The 20,842-nt window shown below is 43.4% G+C and overlaps 1 protein-coding gene across 1 annotated transcript in view; it reads left to right on the forward strand.

The window, feature by feature from the left end:
- Positions 1-2,672: 2,672 nt before the first annotated feature.
- Positions 2,673-20,842, forward strand: part of numb (NUMB endocytic adaptor protein) — a gene marked incomplete in the record, with an annotated part of 40,486 nt that continues 22,316 nt past the window's right edge. Inside the window, 1 exon segment of the mRNA XM_024275301.2 lies at positions 2,673-2,868.

Below are 20,842 nucleotides of genomic sequence, written 5' to 3' on the forward strand. Positions count from 1 at the left end.
CTGGTGGTTATGGGTCGGTGTGTGAATGAACGGGAGTGTGACCGAAGATGTTCCATGTAAATATTCACCATTTATTATTTGAAGCTGACACTCAAAAGCAGTCAGTTCCTCCCAGGTTTCAGGTCTCCTCTCTCTGGGGGCCTCCTGGTCCAGATCAACCCAGCCAGCAAAGCCAAGTGGGCCCCAAGTTGGTTTGTCCAGTTTTTATGGTGGCCCCACCCGTGTTTGCCCACATTGGCTTAAGTGGGCACTAAGTGGGTAGCCTAACTATGCTAGCCACTAGCCAGCCTTCTGGTGGACAGCGGAGTTTGCTAGCTCAATACAGCAAAGCATGCTAGCTTGCTACAGAGGAGCTCGTTAGCTCTATAAAGCAGAGCTCTCTGTAGAGGAGCTCAATAGCATGCTACAGAAAAGCACGCTAGTTCGCTACTTTGATACAGAGGAGCTCACTAGGATGCTACAGAGGAGCATGCTAGCTCGCTACAGAGGAGCTCAATAGCATAGTAAAGTGGAGTTCGCTAGCATGCTGCAATGGAGCTTGCTTGAGCTGAGCTTGCTGGAATGATACAGCGAAGCTCGCTAGAATGCTACAGAAGAGTTACCTACAGCACGCTATACTGCCAACCAGCCAGCTGGCTAGCATGGCAAGCTAACCCACTGAAAACCCAATTATGTCAATGTGGTAAACCACAGAAACTGAGGACAAACCCACGTTTTCTGCCCACTTCTAAATCATATGGGGCTCATTTGGCCTGGCTGGCTGGGAAAAGGCGGGAAAGACCAGACTCCTTCAGTCTATGTCACCCTTCTGCTGTGGCTTCCAGACCAAAAAGCTAAATATGAAAATGCTAACCTGTTCTGAAAAGAACCAGGTGGTAAATTCAAGCGTTGATTCAGTACAGGTAAATCCTGAGTTGTGGCTGGTGTGCAGGTGACTGCAGGAAACATGGAGAGGTCACATGATCCACACTCTGATGCTGGAAGATATTTTTATAAATATGACTATCATTGCTGGGTATAATCTTACTTCCATTTAAGTAAAGGAATCCTCTTCTCAGTTAGAACTTGAACATCAAACTTTATTACAAATACTCCCTGGAGGGTCATACTTTATATAAGATAATATTTATTCGAGAAACACCTTAAGAATATCTTTAAAAACGAATCCCACTGAGTGTTCATGAGCTTGTTGCTGCTGTTCCTCCTGCTGACCACAGGGAGGCAGAATGTTCCAACATTTGATCAGGAATGCAGCCTCAGGTCCCGCCAGGCCTGTTATGTGCATAAAAAGATAGCCGAGATGATTAAGAGGGTTGGCTTTCAAAGCCACAGAGAGCTGTCAGAGTTCAGCCGTCACGGTCTCGCTGATGCATCACAAAGACAAAAGAGAAAGCATCATCATAACCGGCTGCACGGCTAAAGTTCTGTGTGTGTGTTTGCTTTCTGATAGGAGGAAATATGCTGCTCTGCAGCTTTGTACCCATTGGAGCTATGTAAGGAATGCTGATAAACTTCTGGCCGGCTAAAGAGGCCAGTGTGCCGCTGTGGGGGTGGAGGGGTGAAGGCCTGCGTGGGGGGGCCGGAGATGGTCGAGCTATCATCATGATGAAGGTTCAGGCATGAGCTCTGCAGGAACTGTGGGAAAACTGAGTTCTGCTCACAGAATGAGATCATTGAAGGGAATTTGCATGTCAGTCAGACGCTGAAAGACTGACAGAGTGGAGTGTGTGTCAAATAGTTGTGCTTTTATGGTTTATGTAAAGCAAGCGATTAACTTTAATAGATTGGAGGGCAAAACAGGATGACACATTTTATAATGTTTGAGTGCATATACATATCAATAAAAAATATGTGTATGCGGGGTGGGGGGGTCATAGGCCCCAGAAAGCCTCCACCTGACCCCGGTTATGGATCAAACTGCTGCTGGCAGATACAGGTGCATTTGGTTTCTTCCTGTTTTGATAAATGTTAAAACCAAAATAAAAAACTTACAGGAGGGAAATGTCCTGCATCCCAGAATGCAACTGAACGTCACAGGCCTCCTAACTCCAGGTTTCAAACCAGAAACAATAACTTTATTAGCCACTTACAGACAATTCAATTCAAGTGTATTTACTTCTCAGGGACAGTGCACATTAAAAGCATTGTAGGCAATTAGCCAGAATTAGCCTTGTGGCTATTTTTAATCTGTTTTCCCCGAATAGATGAACCAAAAAAGCTAAAAACAATGAATAAAAACAAAATTTAACATAGTCATAAAACTGATATAAAAAAATACAATTATAAGACAATGACTTAAAATATCTTTGGATAAAAAAATAATTAAAATTAATATAAAATGTGATAAAGCAAATACAAAATGATTAAAAATGGTCTCAATAGAAAAGGGAAAAACGCTTTTAAAATTAAATAACTACATTTTAATATATTTTTGAATTACTTTGTTAAATGTTTTTTGTAATTTTCTGTACTTTTTCCTTTAGTTTTTTACATTTTAAATTGGATTTTAAAGCAGCTCTTGCACAGATTAAAATGATTCCTTTAGAATTTCCAATATTAATAAATATATATTGAAAATTTCCTTTATTTGCTCTTAATTATTCTCGTTCGCCCCCCTGAATTTGACCCAGCGGCCATCGATCACCGTGGACCCGCACGCGCCGGCCAATGAGCGCGCGCGGAGGCGGTCCGTTGCCAAGGGCGAGGTTTGGTTGAGTCCTCGCGCTGCAGCCATTCAGCGGCGGCGGTTGGCCCGGAGGGTCTCGGTGACGGTTTTTGTGGAATTTGAATTATCCGGAACGGCACGGCTCGACGTTCACAGTCGGCGGCTTTAACGGGGCCAAGTCTGGGTCGCGGAGGTGATCACAGGTGAGCGGGAAAGCAGGGCTAGCAAGACGGGCTAAAGTAGCGCTAGCGCGGCTGATGCGGCGGTGTTAGCCCGGTTCTGGGGCTCTTAGCTCGGTCTGTAATCTCTCTAATGACGCGGGGAACGAACAGAAGTGTCCGCGCCGTCCCCGGTCCCCTCTGTGACCGGGAAGAACCGGAGAAAACGGGCGGAGTCGGAGCCCGCTCGACGTTCTTCCTCGTCCTCGGATCACCTGGTTAACTTTCAGGTACCTGGTTAACTTTCAGAGGGAAACGGCTGACCTCGGAGCGCACGCGAACTGTCACGACACGTTGTTACACACGGCCCACTCGTGTAATATCGCTGTCACAAGTGCGCACGCGGCTGTCGGAGTGCGGTGAAGTTCGGAGGGGGGCTGTCACGGCTCGTGTCGAAACCTCCGCGAGCTCCGAGCTCGCGCTCCCCGCGGACGAGCCGTGACTCATCGTCCGAACGCGCAGCATTTTTGTCAGGTGTGATAATGGGCCCGGGATGAGGTAATGGTATCTCCGTGAGACCTTCCGGCTGCCCGGAGCACCGTCCCCCCGGACCACATCCACACCGGCGCTCGCGTTACTCTCCTCATGAAAGGAGGCGCGTGATTGACGGCGCGAGCCTCATGACGGACAGTGGGAAGCTGGAGGATCTGTGGCTCCGCGAGGTCACAGCTTTGTTTATGTGACAGCGGGGGGGTCCGGCACGGTAAACAGAGATCTGCTGGAACACTGCGGCTTTGTGTGGGACTTAGGGGATTTTATTATTCGGAATCACTTATTTTCAAGAGTTTAGAATATTTGACTGTCATGCTGCGTATTATTTATGGTATGTTCTGTCACGTGCTGACTTAGTGATTTATATGTACATTAATGAACATAGGAGCCAGTGTTGAAACTTTGGTTTTTCATTCTATAAAATAACTCTAAACTTTATTTTCTCACTTTGAGAAAAACCAGAAAATTGCTTCTTTTTATTGCTGATCCCTTGAGTCAGTTTTAGATTTTTATCCACGAATCTCCCGCAGGTGGACAGAACAGGATCTTGATGAGGGTCCAAGTTGTATTTCTGAAGTTCAGTTGTGGCTTTCGGTCCAGTTATGGTTTTACTTCAAGAGTTTGTTTTTTTTATACATTTTATTTGTTGGTCTGAAAGTATTTTTTTTTTAACTTAAGATGGAATTTCTTGAAGAAAACATTAAATTTAATTTTGACAAATCAGGACTTTTCACAGTAAATATGTTTTTGAAGAACAGGATCTGCTTAGAAATAGAGAAGTACTGAAGTTATTTGGATTTCTAAACATGAAATGTTTGATTTTGAAAGACGTTTTTAATCGAGCCTCCTTAAGAAGTATTTGAAATGATTTTGAGATGAAATGAAAGATGTTTCTGTGACCTTTATGTTGTTAAAAGATGATTCTCCGTCTCTGCAGAGATGATGATGAAGGTTGATGGGAGAGCAAAGGTGCTGCTTTGAGGCTGACATCCTCCTGCTGCTCATAACGAACATGGAGGAAACTGAATTGAGTTGTTGTTGTCTTTGTGTCTGATGAAATTATCCTGCAACAACAGGAGGCTCATCGTTACGAGCGTTTGCGAGTGAATCTCTGCTGAATTTGAAAAAGCTTTATTTAAAAAGCACAAGGTCACAGTGAGGAGGTCCTCTTCATCGCAGTCAGGAATGATTCAGCACCAGCGTTTCTAATAGACAAATGGGGGCGGGGCCTCTCCTTCCACAAGGTTGTTAAAGTAACTTGTGGTCATCCTCAAGAATGAGGGGAGGAGCTTTGGCTGTTGGCCAACCCCCCCCATGTGAATGTGTCAGCAGTTGGAGGAGAAGCCCAGAAGGCCCGGCGGTCCTCCTCTCTGGGAGGCAGTTTAGTGGCAGACATGGACGCCGCCTCCTGGAGGAGCTGCAGAACGGGATGACGGAGGCCAGAGGGAAGGACGTCTGCTTCCATGCTGGTGTAGTGCGACAGATGGATGGAGGTGTAGCTCTCTGATCGTCTCCACGTTGGATTGGACCGATGTACCGGTCCGTGTTCTGTGTGCACACATGACTCGCTTTCAGACCCACAGCACCGGTACTTCACATGGTACTTCCACGGTTCAGGGGTGTCAAGATGCCTGGAGATTTGTACTTTTTGTTTGGGGGGGGGGGTCTGTTCTCAGTTAAATCCTTTCAGCATCCAAATTATTGTCTTTTTTTTGTTGAAAAAACAAATTCATAATGAATAGTATTGAGATGAACTGTAATAAGATCTTGTTATTCTGACTTGATTCATGTGATTTCCAACTATCCAGACAAGGATAGAGGATAAAGGTGATCTCCTCCATCAAAACAAATCCCAGGACTGGATTAAAATAAACATCATGTTATTGACTTCAATCTTTCACTAAAAGATCAGGATGGAATGATCCAACAGTTTTACCACAGTTCGTTTAGCATCAGAACTTTCTCTGAACCAAACTGGGTTTTTGTTGAAGGAGTGGCTGCTTTAAATCTGAATTGATCCGATTGCTGCGTTTCCCACTGATGCCCTGTTTACCGACGCCCTGCATGTTGGATCTTGACTCGGCTCCACATTCTTCTGTGCCTGGGAGCAGATCCAGCAGAGACACTGTGAGAGGATTCAGTCAGAGGATGAGTTTTAAAGCCAAGATCTCAGATGTGCAGCTGACCTCGTTTCCACACAAGTGACCTAAAATAGTTTCTGTGGAACTGTTGGGCTGAACTCGCGTCTTCAGTGTCAGTCTCAGCGTTTAGAGACAAACCGCTGCAGTTCTGCTCGTGGCAGCAGACATGTTGAGTCCTTCAGAACCGCTCGATCACTCAGACGGACCCAAACTGGACCGCGTGCTTTTACCATTCTAGCCCGGCGCCGTGGCGACGCCTCCTTTTCTCTAGTGTACTGTTGGTGTGATTGTGCGGGTTATTATGAAGCTTTTCATGCGTTTGACAAAGCGAAAGACCCCCCCCCCCATGTTATTGACTCCTTTCTTGTGCATCAGAGGAAGTGTTCGGTCTCTCGTTCCTGCAGGTTCCTACATGCGTTCTGTCACTCGTCCTTTCAGTTCCTACTGAGAATCAGTCTGACAAACGCCTGTCAGTTCAGAATGAGAGAAGAAGCAGAGACTTGTTTCAGCTCTGCAGCTCTGAATCGGTCCCAGAGACATTTATCTTCTCATCTTCTCTGGATGGTTTCTTCTGGGACCAGGGCGGGTGGACCGAGAGCCTCTCTGAACGGGGGAGTTGCTTTTCAGGTTTGTGCTGGTTTGGCTCCTCCCTGGATTGGATGTGGGGCTCAGGAGCTCCTTTTGTGTCTCCCGGGCCCCCCGTAGAACATGATACCTGAACAACTCATGCTTTATTCAGCCTTCTGATCTCTGCTTTAATTGGCAGTGACCTTGGACCGTTCTGACTAGACCAGAGGTCGGCAACCTCTAACAGTAAAAGAGCTGTTTGGGCTCGTTTTCTACTGATCAAAACCTAGAAGGAGCCGCAGTCTTACTTTAACCTTTAAGAAATTTGGATTTGCATTCATGACCTTTTTTTCCTAATAAATAAGAATTATGTCTATTTTTGGCACGAACAAAAGCAAAAATATGAAAAGAACCTAGCATCTCTTAAAATGTGATTTTTTTATAACCAATGCTGTGGAGCATAAGATAATGTGTTTTTAGCTCATAAAAGATTCAACTTTTTACCAAAGTTTTACTGTGCATACAAAATCTGTGTATTCTGAAGGTAGCGTTGAGCAGACAAAATATCTTCAGGTCAACAGGATGTAAAAACCCACATAGTCTATCATCTTTGTCCACCTCAGTTATCAATTTATACATTTAACTAATCAAAATGTTAAAAATGCTTCTTTTTTCGTTCTTTGACCCCTCTTTGTCCTCGGCAGGCTTACACTGCTGGGTTTTGTTATTTTAGTTTGGGGTGGACCTTGGTAGTCTTAGTTTGGGAGCTTTGATTATTTGTTTTCTGTAGGTAGGGAGCTGCTGACTTGAACGGTCGACATGGCTGAGCCAGCAGTCTCCATGATTTATTTAATGTTTGGCCAAGGAGCCACCATGGAGAGATAAAAGATCCACATGAGGCTCTGGAGCTGCAGGCTGGAGACCTCTGGACTAGACTTTATTCCTGGTTAAGAAAGGATTTATTTTGTGAAGATGCAGCAGGAAGAGGTCTAGTTTACTGTCCTTAATTCACACACAAAAAATTAGCATTTCTGAGCACAAAGAAAAGAAATCAGATAATGACTTTTTCAGTATTAGTAAAATGTTTCTAAAGTCTGTGTGTTTTTTGATTTTATCAGGGCTGGGTATCGAGTATGACTTGCAGAATCTTCTTGATCAAGGCTTTTTTACCCCCGATTCTTCAATTCAATTTTTAGTTGACACTTTTATACACATTTATTTAGAAATGCATCAATAATTTACTATATGTTTTAAATATATTTATATTAATCTGATCACACACTGTAAATGTATCAGTGAAATAATGAGATTGTTAATATCATCCAGTGTCACATGGATTCTCTAAAGGAGAAGTTCTAACTAAAATGTTCAGATCATTAACATTGGAAACATTGTTCTGCTTCTCCTGGAGGACGTTTCAGTTTGGACACTAGGTGGCGATCGCGTTATAGCATTTCACTTTATTGCAGAAGAAGAAGAAAGTATGAGGAAAAAATTATGTTTTAGACCACAAAGCTTAGATTGATTCAAATCGATTCACTGATTTTGTTAACCCAGCCCTAAATTATATACCCTAAATGTATTTGTAATGAAGTCCAAAAGGTCTTTAAGTCTCCAACCGTCAGTGTTGTGGTTAGGAATCAGAATGGGGGGGTCTCAGGGCTTCTCAGGTTTTGCTCTCTGACTGTGTTTGGATTCAGGAAGTTTGAATTTTCCGTCTGGCTGACGTGTTCATCAGCTGTGTGCAGAACTCTGTCAGATCACACAGAATATCTTTAAACTTTATTTCAAAAATAAATATTTTTAAATATTTTTGTGACTTAATCAAGTTTATTTTGACCTTAAAAATCAAAATGATTCATTGCCTTTGATTGATAAGTGAATATTTGATCGGTGTGCAGCGTGAAGGGTTTCATTTCTAACAGAGGATCAGAGTGTGACACGTCTGCCGCAGAGAAACACCTTCTTCCACAAGAAGGGGCGGAGCTCTGCGACAGCTGAGTTTGTCTGGTGCTTTTCTTAAAGTAAAAGTTGCAGCATTTTCAACAAAGATTCACATTAAATTAAAGCTTCAATCTGCTTTTGTAGAACGACGTTACACTTATGAGGAGTTTGACATCGCTTCCTGCATTTGCAGTCCTGAACGTGGTTATTATCTTCACCTCATGCTGACAGGGACACGTGTGTCAGTGAATCCCTCTCTTCTCCGTCAGTGTTTGAGGCCTCTGTGGCTCCGCCCACAGTCGCAGGATCTGGATCTTTGTAGTCATGGCGCCAGTTTCATGGTAACCACCTCTGTGGTTTCATCAAAGTTTTCACCGCTCCGCTGGAGAAGAGCGGGCAGACACAATTTAACTCTGTTATCAAGATTAAATACATGATATTAGAAAAATATAAAGATGTAACAAAGCTGAGCAACCATGTTAGGATCCACATTTCTCCAAATGAAAAATGTGTCCTCTGGAATATTTACACGATGGTTAGTGAATCCTGGATATCACATGATATGTTTTTAACAATTATAAAGTTGTTTAGTTGTTTTAAACCTGTGATCCTTCCATAGATGAAGAACTTGAACAGAGAAATCTGCAAAGCAAACAGGTTTGAGGCCTGCAGGTCAACACTCCTGCTTTAGAGCATGTTCTGGTCAGTCCCCTCCGGATCCTGATGGCATTTTAAGATTGTTGCTGCGCAGAAAGCCTGAAGTTGTGAGCATTTTCTATTGTTCAATAACATTTTCAAACTGAAGGTTGTAGGAGGATTCGACGCTAAACACAATTTCTGGTTTAAAACCAAACCGTATGTTACACCACAGAACAGAAGGTGAATCGTGGCATCCCTGCTGCATAGCAGTATGTGCATGTTGTCAAACACATGAAGGATTTATTATTTATTACATTGCATCAGGATTAGTGTAAAACCAACTGGAGGTTTTTCCTTCATTTGCTTATATGTAAATAGAAAATGTGTTTTTTGTGAATTTTTGTGTAATTTAATGGAGTAGGACAGTCAGAGATGCTGTTGAATTAACCCAATGAACCTTGGGAGATGTAGTGAGTTATGATAGTAAATTGATCATAAACAGAAGAAAGTCTCACAGTTTTTTTTTTTTTTAAGCTTTTACAGCCTCAGACACCAGAGCCCACAGGATCCGGTGCCGGGCTTGACCTCTGGCTGTGGTTTTTGTTGGTAAAGCCTCACATGTAGCCATATGGTGGCGGACCCATACAGAGCTGTGGGTTCTTCGGTTTTCCGGGCTGTGGAGGGTCTTAGAGATCAGCTGCTGCATCTTAGGGGGGCGCAGTTCTTTTGTATGACCACCTCAAGGGCCGTCATGAAAATGGAACATACCATTGTCATGTGGTTATGTGTATTGTGAAGTATTTGTAAGGCTAATGGAAGTTAGACACACTTACCGGCTCAGTGACCCTGTGGTAGAGTGTCCGCCCTGAGACTGGAAGTTCAAGTCCCGGCTGAGTCACACCAAAGACTCTAAAAATGGGACCCAGAGCCTCTCTGCTTGACACTCAGCATCAAAGGGTTGGATTGGGGGCGTTAAACCACCTGATGGTTCCCAAACGCGGCTGTGTCTGCAGCTTACCGCTGCCCCAGGGGAGGGGTCAAATGCAGAGAACAAGTAAGTAACATTTGTCTTTTAAACCTTTGACAGCAAGGCCTAACTGGCCATTTTTAATTGAAAAACCAGAGCAAGCTCAAACAAAGGTGGAGACATGGAGCTGGACTGTTGACTGTATCCGTGTGCCGTTGTCGCTCCATCTTAGCTCGCTGAAAAAGACCTCTAAAAGCATCCGAAGTGATCGTGAAGACTCTTTGGAGTTTCTAACAAAAAAAGGCCAGGGCCGACTCACTTTGGGGTTGTTTCACCCACAGCTGCTGGCAAAGAAAGTTTTAACAGCGCAACCCGGAGGCCGAAAGTATTTTACAGCTTTAGAGTTGTGGAACACCATAGAGAATCAAGGGGAAACGGGTACGGGGTTTGAACCAAACACTCCGCCGCTTCTGCAGCCACGACTTGGCGGCTAAAAGATAACCTTTGCCTGCCCAAACGTGGCCCGCGGCCCACCTTTGGGCACCCCTGCTCTAGTCATTAGTAAGGTGTGAGTTCTGGCTCCTTTCTGAGCATGCACAAATGCTTCTCCGTCACCTCCTGACATATCTTTAAAAATTTGGACTGGACTGGTGACATAAATGTTTGAGTCTCTGCACTTGAAAGGTGAAAACAGTTTGATGGTGGAACTTGTTCAAAACTAGAGCGATTTGGACAAAATTGCTGTGTTGAGAAAAGGGTGAGATTTGGTTGAATTGTGGGAATTTGTGCAATCACAGTCCTGAAGCAACCGTCTGATTACAGACAAAACTCTGCTCTGGTTGTAAGTGGTCAACCAACAGGACCCAAACAATCCCATAATAGTCATATTCACAAACCTCCAGTCCCAAACCACAGATTGTCTTCATTCTCTGTGCTGTGGCTCAGGAAGCTGCTGAAGAAATTCAACGTAGTTTAAATTCATTTTGTGGATCCAATCAAATACACGTGGATTTAAATGATGTATTTTTGCTGAAACAAACAGCTCTAGTTTTTATTTATTTGCTGGTTTGAGATCATTCAGCCTCTGAGATCTTTCTGCTTCGTTTCCATATAGAATATGAAACCTGTCACAGTTTTCATTGTTCAGTGGAGGTAGTATAGACAGTTTTTACTGACTAAACAAAGTTTTACTGTGATTATCTTCTGTTTGTGAAGTTGTTGTGACTGACTGGTTTCTAGGATCTGTGGGTCCATTTGGGTCTTCAGTACTGAGAGGATGTAAATCCAGTTTGATCTTCATTCCAGGATGAAAACTGTTGTGGTGATCTGCAGTCCTGCAGCCGTCCTCCTTTGGGCCTTCGTGTTGACAGTGGAGCAGAAGCTGCACAGCAGCGAACGCTGAAGCTTTACCCAATCGATAATTGAACGTTCCCCCAGTGGAGGGTGGTCAATTATTAATGAGCTGAAGATCATGTTCTGCCTCAAGAAGAGACGGTCTATGAATCACTTCATGCTTTCCCAAATGTTTGTGGGAGAAGGTTTCTGTTGATGCAGATGTCAGCTTGATGGCCTCTCAGGTGGTGATGTGGATCAGCAGCAGGTAGAACAGCTGAGCAGGATGTTGGTCATGTGACCGACAGCAGCGCTTTGTTTACTACAGTTATAGGAGTCGGAGCAGCATGTGAGTTCGAACGTGAGTCAGAGCTGACAGACGGGAGTGTGGGAAATGGATGCTGCACACACAGAGGGGGTAGGGGGGTCTTCATGTGGTGTTAGAAAACAGCCTCCGTCAGCTTTTGACCGTGAGATCTGTGCAGATCAGAGGCGTCTGGCTGCAGGCCTGCAGCTCGCCGGGCCTTTGAGGAATTATCTGCAGTAATTGATGGCTGGGATGTAGCTGATCAGAGGTGATCAGCTGATGCTGGAGCTCTGGTCGCTTGCCCTCCTCTGATGTTCATCCGTCCTCCTATATGACTGATGTCTAGAGCTAAGAAAGATGTCTGTCATCCTTACCGTTCATCCTCTGGAGACGCTGAGGAATCTTGGTTCAGCTCACGTCTCCTGAATTCATTTCCTCTCAGAGATGCATCCCAGGCCAAGCCTGTTTTAGTAACAATTACACCTCAGCCATGTGCAGTCAACTCTCTCTGATTTAGGGAGGAGGTTACCATGGCAACCCTCGACCGCTTGTCCCTAAGAGCAGCATGAACTTCAGGAGGATGTTTGCTCCCAAAACCTGCGACTGAATCAGAAACATTAGTGCTGCTCTGCCATCGTCACCGGGGACATTGTTCAATTCCGATTTATCTTTACATTCGGTGGTATATCACCTCCCTCGTAACTGTGAATCTTTACAGTATCTCTATAGTGATTCTCCTTTCCGTACGTTTTTCTACACGTTAAAACTCGATCACACTTCAGAGATTTAATCAGTCTTGGTATCAAAACGTTCAGGACAACACTGCTTGTACTTTAGGTATTTATAAACTTTGTAGCTTTTGAAATATTGAGAAAAATACGCTCCATAGGAAGTTAGTATTCAAATTCTTCAAAAAATGTGTGCACTTTGAAACCATCGTTCGCTAATAATTTTTCATTGAGCTGTTATATTAGCATTATGCTAGCTCGTTTGGGTAATTTGGCATCTACTTTTTTATGCTAATTTGGACCGTATCTGATATTTTAGCAGCACGACAACCCTTTTGGCTAATATGTTATCTACTGAGGTTTTATGCTAATTTGCAATTGATCTATTTTAGCAATATGCTAACATTTTTACCAATTTGACATTTACTGAAGAGTTTAGATTATGTTGGAGTTCAGCAAGTATTTTAGCAATGTGCTAGTCTTTTACGCTGATTTTGCATCTATGAGGTTTTTTGGGGCTTTGGAGTTCAGCAACACACTAAATGTTTTTGCAAAATGTGCATGTATTGAGAATTTTTAGACAAATTTTTCAAAATTTTTTCCATATTTCTTTTAATGAAATTTCAAGTCTTTTAGCATATTTAGCATTTTCCAGGTAGCTTTTACACTTTCAGCAAATCCTTTTAGCAATTAAAGTCAATTTCTTCTGCATTTTCAGTGACCAGATTCAGCTAAAAGTGTTCACACTAGCATTATTGCAAGTAGTGCATCTTTTCTTGTTTCTGTTTGAGATTTATCCAAACTAAGATTTGTACTGTAAAATCGGATTTGTTTCCTCTTTAAAATAATATTTACTGACTATTGTGGGACTTCTTGGATCGAGCGCAGAAAACTTGCCACTCACGTTAACGTACGCCTCCAGACTTCTCACCAACGCAGCATTTTTCCTGAACCTTGTCATGATCTAATCTGATTCTCTCTGACATTACTAGAGTTCATAGTCTGCCTCACAATGTACCTTCATCTATTACATAATTATCTACCCGGCATCCTGAGGTTTTGCAGCTGCTGAACGGCTGCAGATCTGCAGAGACCACGACTGCTGTATGCGCAGATCCTCCAGACCTCATTCCAAACGCTGCTGCCTTTAATCTGAACTCTGGTTACATGTAAACATGTTGTAGGTTCAGCTCCTCCACCTGCAGGCGGGGCTGGTGGAGGGAGGATGAACAGCTGAGGCATGTCTCTGCCTGGGGAGACAGGTTGTGCAGGAATTGTGTGTCCTTTGGCTCAACAGGAAGTTCCTGTTCCACTCGCTGCTGGACAAACACTGACGCAGACGGCGTCTCGCTGCCTGACGACGGTCTGAATCCGCTCAAATCTCTTTCGGGATTTGAAATGGCAGCGGGAACATGGATGGTTTCCCGCTCTCTCCGGGTCCTCTGTTCGGTTTCATTCACAGTCAGACATTTATTAGATCATTTTAGTCCCTTTAGGATCCTGTTGGTTTATACATTTGTGATTATTGAAACACAGAAAGCCTGAAATTTTGAGGAAAAAAATGTATATTTTTCAATTATAATTTTTTAACCTAAGTCTTTTGGATGAAAGTGTTTTTTCCTGTTTATTTTATAAATGTAATACTATCAAAATACCATTAAAATGTTTCAGTGTACCAGAGGACATATTGACAGTGGCAGGTTTGATTCCCACTCAGAGCACTTGGCTGGACAGGTGTGAGAGCTCACCTGAACTCTGGCCCCCCGGGACCAATGGTTTATTAAACAGCTCAGACGGGAAGAGGCGGGACTCTGTGTTTACGGTGGTAAACGTGATGAAGTGAGGAGGCGGGGCCACTTACTTAGTGGGAGTAACCACTTTCTTTGTTGTGCTCTTTCTCATCAAACGAGCTGCTGGTTCAGTGTTTCTCCTCGCAGTGACGTGGTTCAGCTGAACCGAGTCCAGGAAGGCTCTCCGGTGTGAACACCGTCTCAGAACCATTCTAGTATTTTTTATCCTCTGTACTCCTGCAGGAACAGTGTTATTTATATTCCTCCCCATCATTTTCAGCTGCTTCAGTCACAGCATATTTCAGAATAAAAGCTGTAGAGATGCTTTTATGGTGGAAACACCCCCACCACCCCAGACAGACATGTTCTACTGACATCACAAGCAGAGGTTTGTTTTCCATTATTCTAGTAGAACTGGATCTATATGTTCCTGGACAGATGCTGGTCATTATCTTTACTGACCTGCTGAGACACTTATGGTGTCAACGTCACAGTTTGTGTCTGTGGATCAGCTCTTCATCGTGGGTGCAGAAGAGTTTCCACCAGAATCTGATTTTTATTACATTAGTTTAATGTTTTTGTTCCACTCTACCAACATACATGAGCACTCAGGCAGACGGTCAGTTTAATCACAAAGGTCTTCACGCTGAAACCTGTAAACTTGGCGTGTTTCATCAGGTCTGGTTGACATGCATCCTCTAGTAATGGCTCTGTGTTCAACATGTGGAAGTCCTGCTTTCCTCTGCTGATGAAGAGTGACAGGCCTTCGTCACCATCAGCTCTGTTTTCATGGCTCTTTTCTTTACACAAATATTTGAATGATTTTTTTTTATCATTTTGAAAAAAAGTTGTTGATGAGTTTTTTTTTTTTTACTCGTTAAAGCATTAGTCCAAACTGTCCTTACAGGTGGACACGGGCTGGAGGAAAATGGTCAAATCTTTGGACAAAATATCAGGTCATAGACTGCTCTGTGAATCGTAGAAAGAAAATGCTCATGCACATTTTATCTACGGGTATGCTGCTGGCGACAGGTCCTGGTAAACACTTGGACAACATGTAAGGGAGATTAAGGGGAAAGTATGTGAGACGCCGGAGTGTCGTACAGATTTGTGATTTTTATTTTTATTTTTTTTTACCTCCTCTCCACAAAATAAATAAATAAAATAAAATTCAGTGGATTGGGGGTGTTCACGTGATATGTGCACGCTCCTTGTGATGAATTCCCCGTAAGATGCAGCCACTCTTCTCTACGGCGCTCCATGAACAACCCAAAAACCCACAGCGCTCCTACAGGTCATGTGACCAAGGCCTTAAACTGCTTCCCCATAGTATGTCCGAATTCCCACTCCAATCCCAAACTACTGAAAAACCATGTAGTGCCCTGGATTTTAAAGGCACTTCCAACATCATGCTCACTACTTTTCTTTCATTTTTCTAAATGCCGGATATGACATCACCGATTTCACCAAGTCAAAATTGAATTAGTACGAACATTTTAGTTATTTATGACTCCACTGTGTTCTGATGGTGAAAATGTGGATGGTTTATTCAAAAATTGAAATTGTTCGACTGCAATGCATTGTGGTCTATATTTGCTAATCTAGTGAGCATCGATACATACTCGTTTTTCACAAAGACTTCTGGGAAATTTCTAGGGTTCTCAATTTTGGAATTAGTAGATTCAGACAGCACTAGAAAATGGCGATGGCACTATATAGTGAGTATGGGGGAATTCGGACACAGCTCATTACTTGTCTGTCAGGTCAAAGAGCATCTGTACAAAAACATTGATCCATTCTGATCAATGAATCATTTCTGTTGCTTTTCATGCACCAGTTCTCTCCTAGTATTTTCTAATTTTAATTGTCAGGTAATTTACAGCGATAATTGTCTGATTGATAAGACTGTTGCATATGTGTGTGTGGGGGGGTTGAAGGGTGAAGATGGTTTTCTGTTTCTATTTGGGGTGGGGGGTCTGCTGCAGGTCAGAGTTGGAGGTCACAGGCTTTCATGAAGCTTCTGAACGGGTTTGTTCATGGGTTTGATCTGACTCCATCTCTGCTGAGATGGATGTCTGAGGTCCAGTTCAAGCTCAGAGATAGCCTCCTCAGACTCACTGATCCATACTGAATCCATACTCACCTTTGCTTCAAGTTTACCGGGGGGGTTCTGTCTGTTTTGGCCTGTGGGGGTGGAGGCTTCACGTTTTGTTTGGATGAACTTCATCCCATAATCTTCAGGAGGAAAAACTGCAGACCAGGATGAATGTAGTACTTCTGTACATCTATGAATGTGCTGTTACTCCAGCAGGGAGCTGTTCATCAGCACAGCTAATAGATCATGTATTAACAGCCCTTTGCTGACGGCTGGTGAATGTGTAACGCTCAGCCTCATCTCGGCGGTTCGGCCTGATTTCTCCACCTTCCCTGATCTGCCCTGAAGGCATTTATACCTCAAGAACACTGAAGCTCAATAGCAGCCGTTTGTGCTGGAGCCACAACAAGCTGCAATCATCCGTCTGCATTTGTGCGTTAGTGTTTTCAGGAACAATGTGTTCACTGTTCGTGCTCTGCTGTGGATGAATACGTCATGTTCCTGAGAAATGATAGAGTTTCTGCTGAAAGGTGTTTCACTTCGAGGTGCCTCCAGAACAGGGGTCCCCAAACTACGGCCCGCGGGCCAGATCACATTTGGCCCGGCCCCCCACTCAGAAACGCAGATCAAGACCCACATAGAACGTGACTTTTTATTCCACCCTTCAGCAGTCTGAACTATGAGGGAAGAGGACAGACTAATTACTGGTTTAATAGTGATTCACTTTTTCTTGATTTCTTTTATATTAGTATAATATATAATATTTCAGCTACATGCTAGCTGTTTTGGCTAATTTAGCACAGCGTTTTTAGCTGTCAATTTCAGCATCTTCAGTGGCCAAATTCATCTTACAGCATTCACACTAGCATTATCACAGCTAATATTATATATCTAGCTTTTAAAATGTTTTAGTATTATTTTTTTCTATGAAGATTCCAGAAATGAATTATTCAAAATGTAACTATGTGTGGCTTTGTGGAGAGCCGTAAATGTTTACTTTTTGGCTTTGATTGTTAAACTATTTCTGTTAGCCAACAAACCGACCCCGGCCCCCCATCAGAGAAGGAAACAGTCAAGTGGACCTCATTAGAAAAAGTTTGGGGACCCCCGCTCTAGAATGTTCTCTAGAAGATCCATGTCATCAATACATCTCAAACCACACAACTGTTGTCTTCAAGGGATCATAATAAGAAAAAGGAGTGATCCTTTAGTGATTCCAGTGATCATGAGATCTTTTGTAGCAGCTTAAAAAGATGCCCCCCCCCCCAACCTTTTATCTACACCTCCCAACATGAGGGTAGCATCCTAAGACATGGAGGATTTTGTTCTTTAACCTAAAGGCTCTGTCACATGACCCGTACTGGTCCTGTGGGTGTTTGGGTCGTCCGGGTCTGTAGAGGGTCATAGAGGAGCGGCTGCATCTTAAAGGTAGCCCAGGTTCGTATGGCCACCTCAAGGTACGTCATGACAGTGGAACGTACCTTTGTAATGCACGTGGTAGGTGTGCTGGGAAGTATTTGTAAGGATAGAAGTTACACGTCCTTACGGTGTACAGGTGATGGCATACCTTTAGGCCAGAGATCCCTGACTCCAGGCCTCGAGGGCCGGCCTCCTGCTGGTTTTTCAGAGACCCTGCTTTATATGCTGCTGATTACCTGGATCAGGTATGTTTAGCCAGTACGGAGCTTCAAGGGCAGGTTGGGTGGAACACATGTAGGACACCGTTTTTCCAGGCCTGGATTTGGGGACCCCTGCTCAATGCCACACATTTGTTGTTGGCGAGGTGTGAGTACTGGCTCCTTACAGGAGTATTTTTGCTCAACGGGGCCACATATGGCCAACAACCTTGATTTTTTGTTCTGCCTGACCCATACAGGTTCGGCCATGTTTATGGATTCTTTGAAAACTTGGACCATGAAGGTTCTTTTGATTCAGCAAATGTAAAAACCCTCTCTTTATTATCTTCTGCACAATCTCAGACGTGTCTCTGCCGCATGATTTACGACCCGCGGTGCTCTGAAGCTGCCTGCTGTACGGAGGAAGCAGGATGGATGGTGCTGCTGCTCCGACCACTACATCAAACCCCTCCAAAGAGGCCGTCCGGCCTTTCCACGTCCTGACCGTCCTGTTTACGGCACGACACTTCACTGAAGAGCAATTCCATTTGGAGCATCATCTCCTCTGCCAGGCTTTTTCTGAATCACAAAAGGCTTTTTTGGCCAAAAGCAAAGAGTTTAAATCTTCAAGAGTGATGTTGCTTGATGGCTTCTTCAGCCCAGACCTTAAAACCAGGCTGACCCAGATTTTTGGACACACCTGAGGGAAGACCTCGGCCTCAGTCTGCCAAATTCACTGAAGGTGTGCTCGTGTAAAAACGTGCACACCAGGAAGGATTGCCTGTAATAATCTGATATAGCTGGGATATGAAACGGACAACTGCTGTTATCAGATATAGAACATCGGATTATCAAGTCCACGAGTGTCTTTAAGGATTCCAGTAGAATAAATCAAATCATGTGTGCAGGTAAATTAGGGATGTAAGGTAAAATCGATCGAGCGATATGTCGCGATATTTCTAACTGTTCTGATTATTTTGTTATCAGACACACGATTGTTTCCCACCTGACATGTTTTGATGGAGACCTCCCGTCTTCATCAGAGTCGTCACCAGGTGGTGGAGTGTGACGTGTAAAAAAAATAAATAAATAAAAATAAATAAATAAATAAAAATAAATAAATAAAAAATAAAGCTGATTGTTGTTATTGAGGCGGAGGCACCTGTCAAAGTCTGACAGGCTCATCCCGGTCATGGCGGTCTGGGATCACTTTCTAATCTCCACTGCCTCCATGATCCATCTTTGATGTCTGTTTTCTTCAGTGCGGATGACTTTTGCCTTTTCCCAGTCCTTGCTGTGAACTTTATCGCATTAAGTTGCGATATTTCGTTTGGCGATACTTGTATCGATTTAAAATGCTGACAAGACAGTTTAGTTCATTAACTATGAGCGTCCTTCAGTGTCTTACTTTTGTTTTTCACCTAAACCCCTGACCTCTAGGTGGCAGCAGACTGAGGGTCTTTGAGGAGCTCCACACCAAAACAACAACAAGACCTGGCGAGAACAATTCATGCTAAACGTTATGAGACATGTACTGCTTAGCTTTTACTTGGGATGGGTACCGGACCGGAACTCGGTGCCACGTTGCTCAGTACACAGTTGCAGTGCTTCATGTTTTTTCTAAGACATACTCCTAAAAAAAAAGAAAAAGTGAAAAATTGTTCTTGTCTTGGAAATTATATCGTGATGTGTATTGTATTGTGAGACGTATCAGGATACGTATCATATCGCCAGGCTCTTGCTATGACACACCCTAAGGTAAATCTGCTCACTGTTTAAGGGAGAACTGGCTTCTCTGCTCTTGCAAATAAAGTTATTGAGACAGACTTCTGCATATCCAGTGTTACCACGTTAGCATCACTTAAAGGTTGACATGAAAGATAAAAACTGACATCATTATATTTTCTTTGTTCTCCTTTTGATAAAACAGTATTTAACCTCCAGTTGCTCCTGTTGTCCCCAGTTCACTCCTCCTGGGGGGTTGGGGGGTTCTTGATGTTGATTAGTGGACAAACAGGTCGACCTGCTGCAGAGTGTACATTGGGGGAGTACCAAAATATTGATATATCGCGATATTTAGTCCTGTGATTGATTCTCGATGGTTCTCACCAAGTATGGATCTTTTATTCTCATTTGAAGAGGCTGTAAAACGTTATATTTGTCATATTGTGGTGAGACGTTCCTTCAGAGGTAGATAGGGGGCGCACATTGCACCAATGATTCTGGCACCTACTTGAATTATTTAATTTTTGTTCTGTTGTTTACAACAATTCTGTTGATGTTTACTCTTGTTTACACTGAATTTTACAGATAATTCTAATTCAATTGGAGTTGATGCTTGTCAAAGACAGTATTACTGATTTGCACAAACGTGTCTATTAGTCTATAGGTTGTTTATTATGATTGTGTTCAAGCTAACAAATAAATGGGTAGATATTTTACTAAAATATATATGTTCTTCTATATATTGTGAGTTGTTAGAGAGGATTTGTTTCACCAATTCATGGATATCGTGAGCCATGGATCGTATCGTCTCCTGAGGTACCCAGGGATTCCCCGCCCTCTCTTGCTCTGCAATGGTCTCTCCTTAAAATAGCAAACATGTGGTCTGTTTCTTTTGTTTGTTCTTTACTCTACATTGCATTGCTTTAACATGCATCCAGAGAGCGCGCCACATCCCCGTTTAATACTGTGGTTGGTTATTTATCGTGCTCCCAGTCACTTGTTCTCATAAATCCGACTGAAACACGAGATGGGATCTTTTTCAGATTAAATCAGGCCCCAAAAAATCATTTTGATTGAAGCGTTCTGATTGATTATGTATGGTGTTTATGTCATTATAATTGATGGTGGTGGGGTGTTTATTATTATTGTGCAGGTCAGAAGAAAACGTGTTTCAGATCTTCTGTTGTAGAAGTGGCGAGGTCGTCTCTCCTCTCCATTTCCGTCCTCTGCGGCGTTGCGCCCGTGACCTTCTTTCAGTGGAGCGTTTCTGTTGGTTTAAATCCCAAATACGCTTGAATGGGTAACAAATGTACACGCTGGCTGCAGCTGGAGTGGCAGACTGCAGGTTGTTTTCCAGCTGTCTGCGTCCGTGTCTCCTCAGGCTGCATCATCCGCTGCACCTGCGGTGGTTCGTTGCTGGTTGTTTACGCAGCAGCTTCCAGCTCAGTTACAGACGCTCGTCCACGGCCGCCGAGCTAAAGTTTAGCCAAACAAACAGGAATGCCTTCTCTGGTCATGGGAACAGCACTGCAGCTGCAACACGATGAAGACGTTTTAATGGAGAGACGGCATGTCACCTCCGAATGTGAGACCGACTTCATTTAGGTCAGCTTTCC

The sequence above is a fragment of the Oryzias melastigma genome, linkage group LG22, assembly GCF_002922805.2.
Source record: "Oryzias melastigma strain HK-1 linkage group LG22, ASM292280v2, whole genome shotgun sequence".
In the NCBI taxonomy this organism is placed as follows: domain Eukaryota; kingdom Metazoa; phylum Chordata; class Actinopteri; order Beloniformes; family Adrianichthyidae; genus Oryzias; species Oryzias melastigma.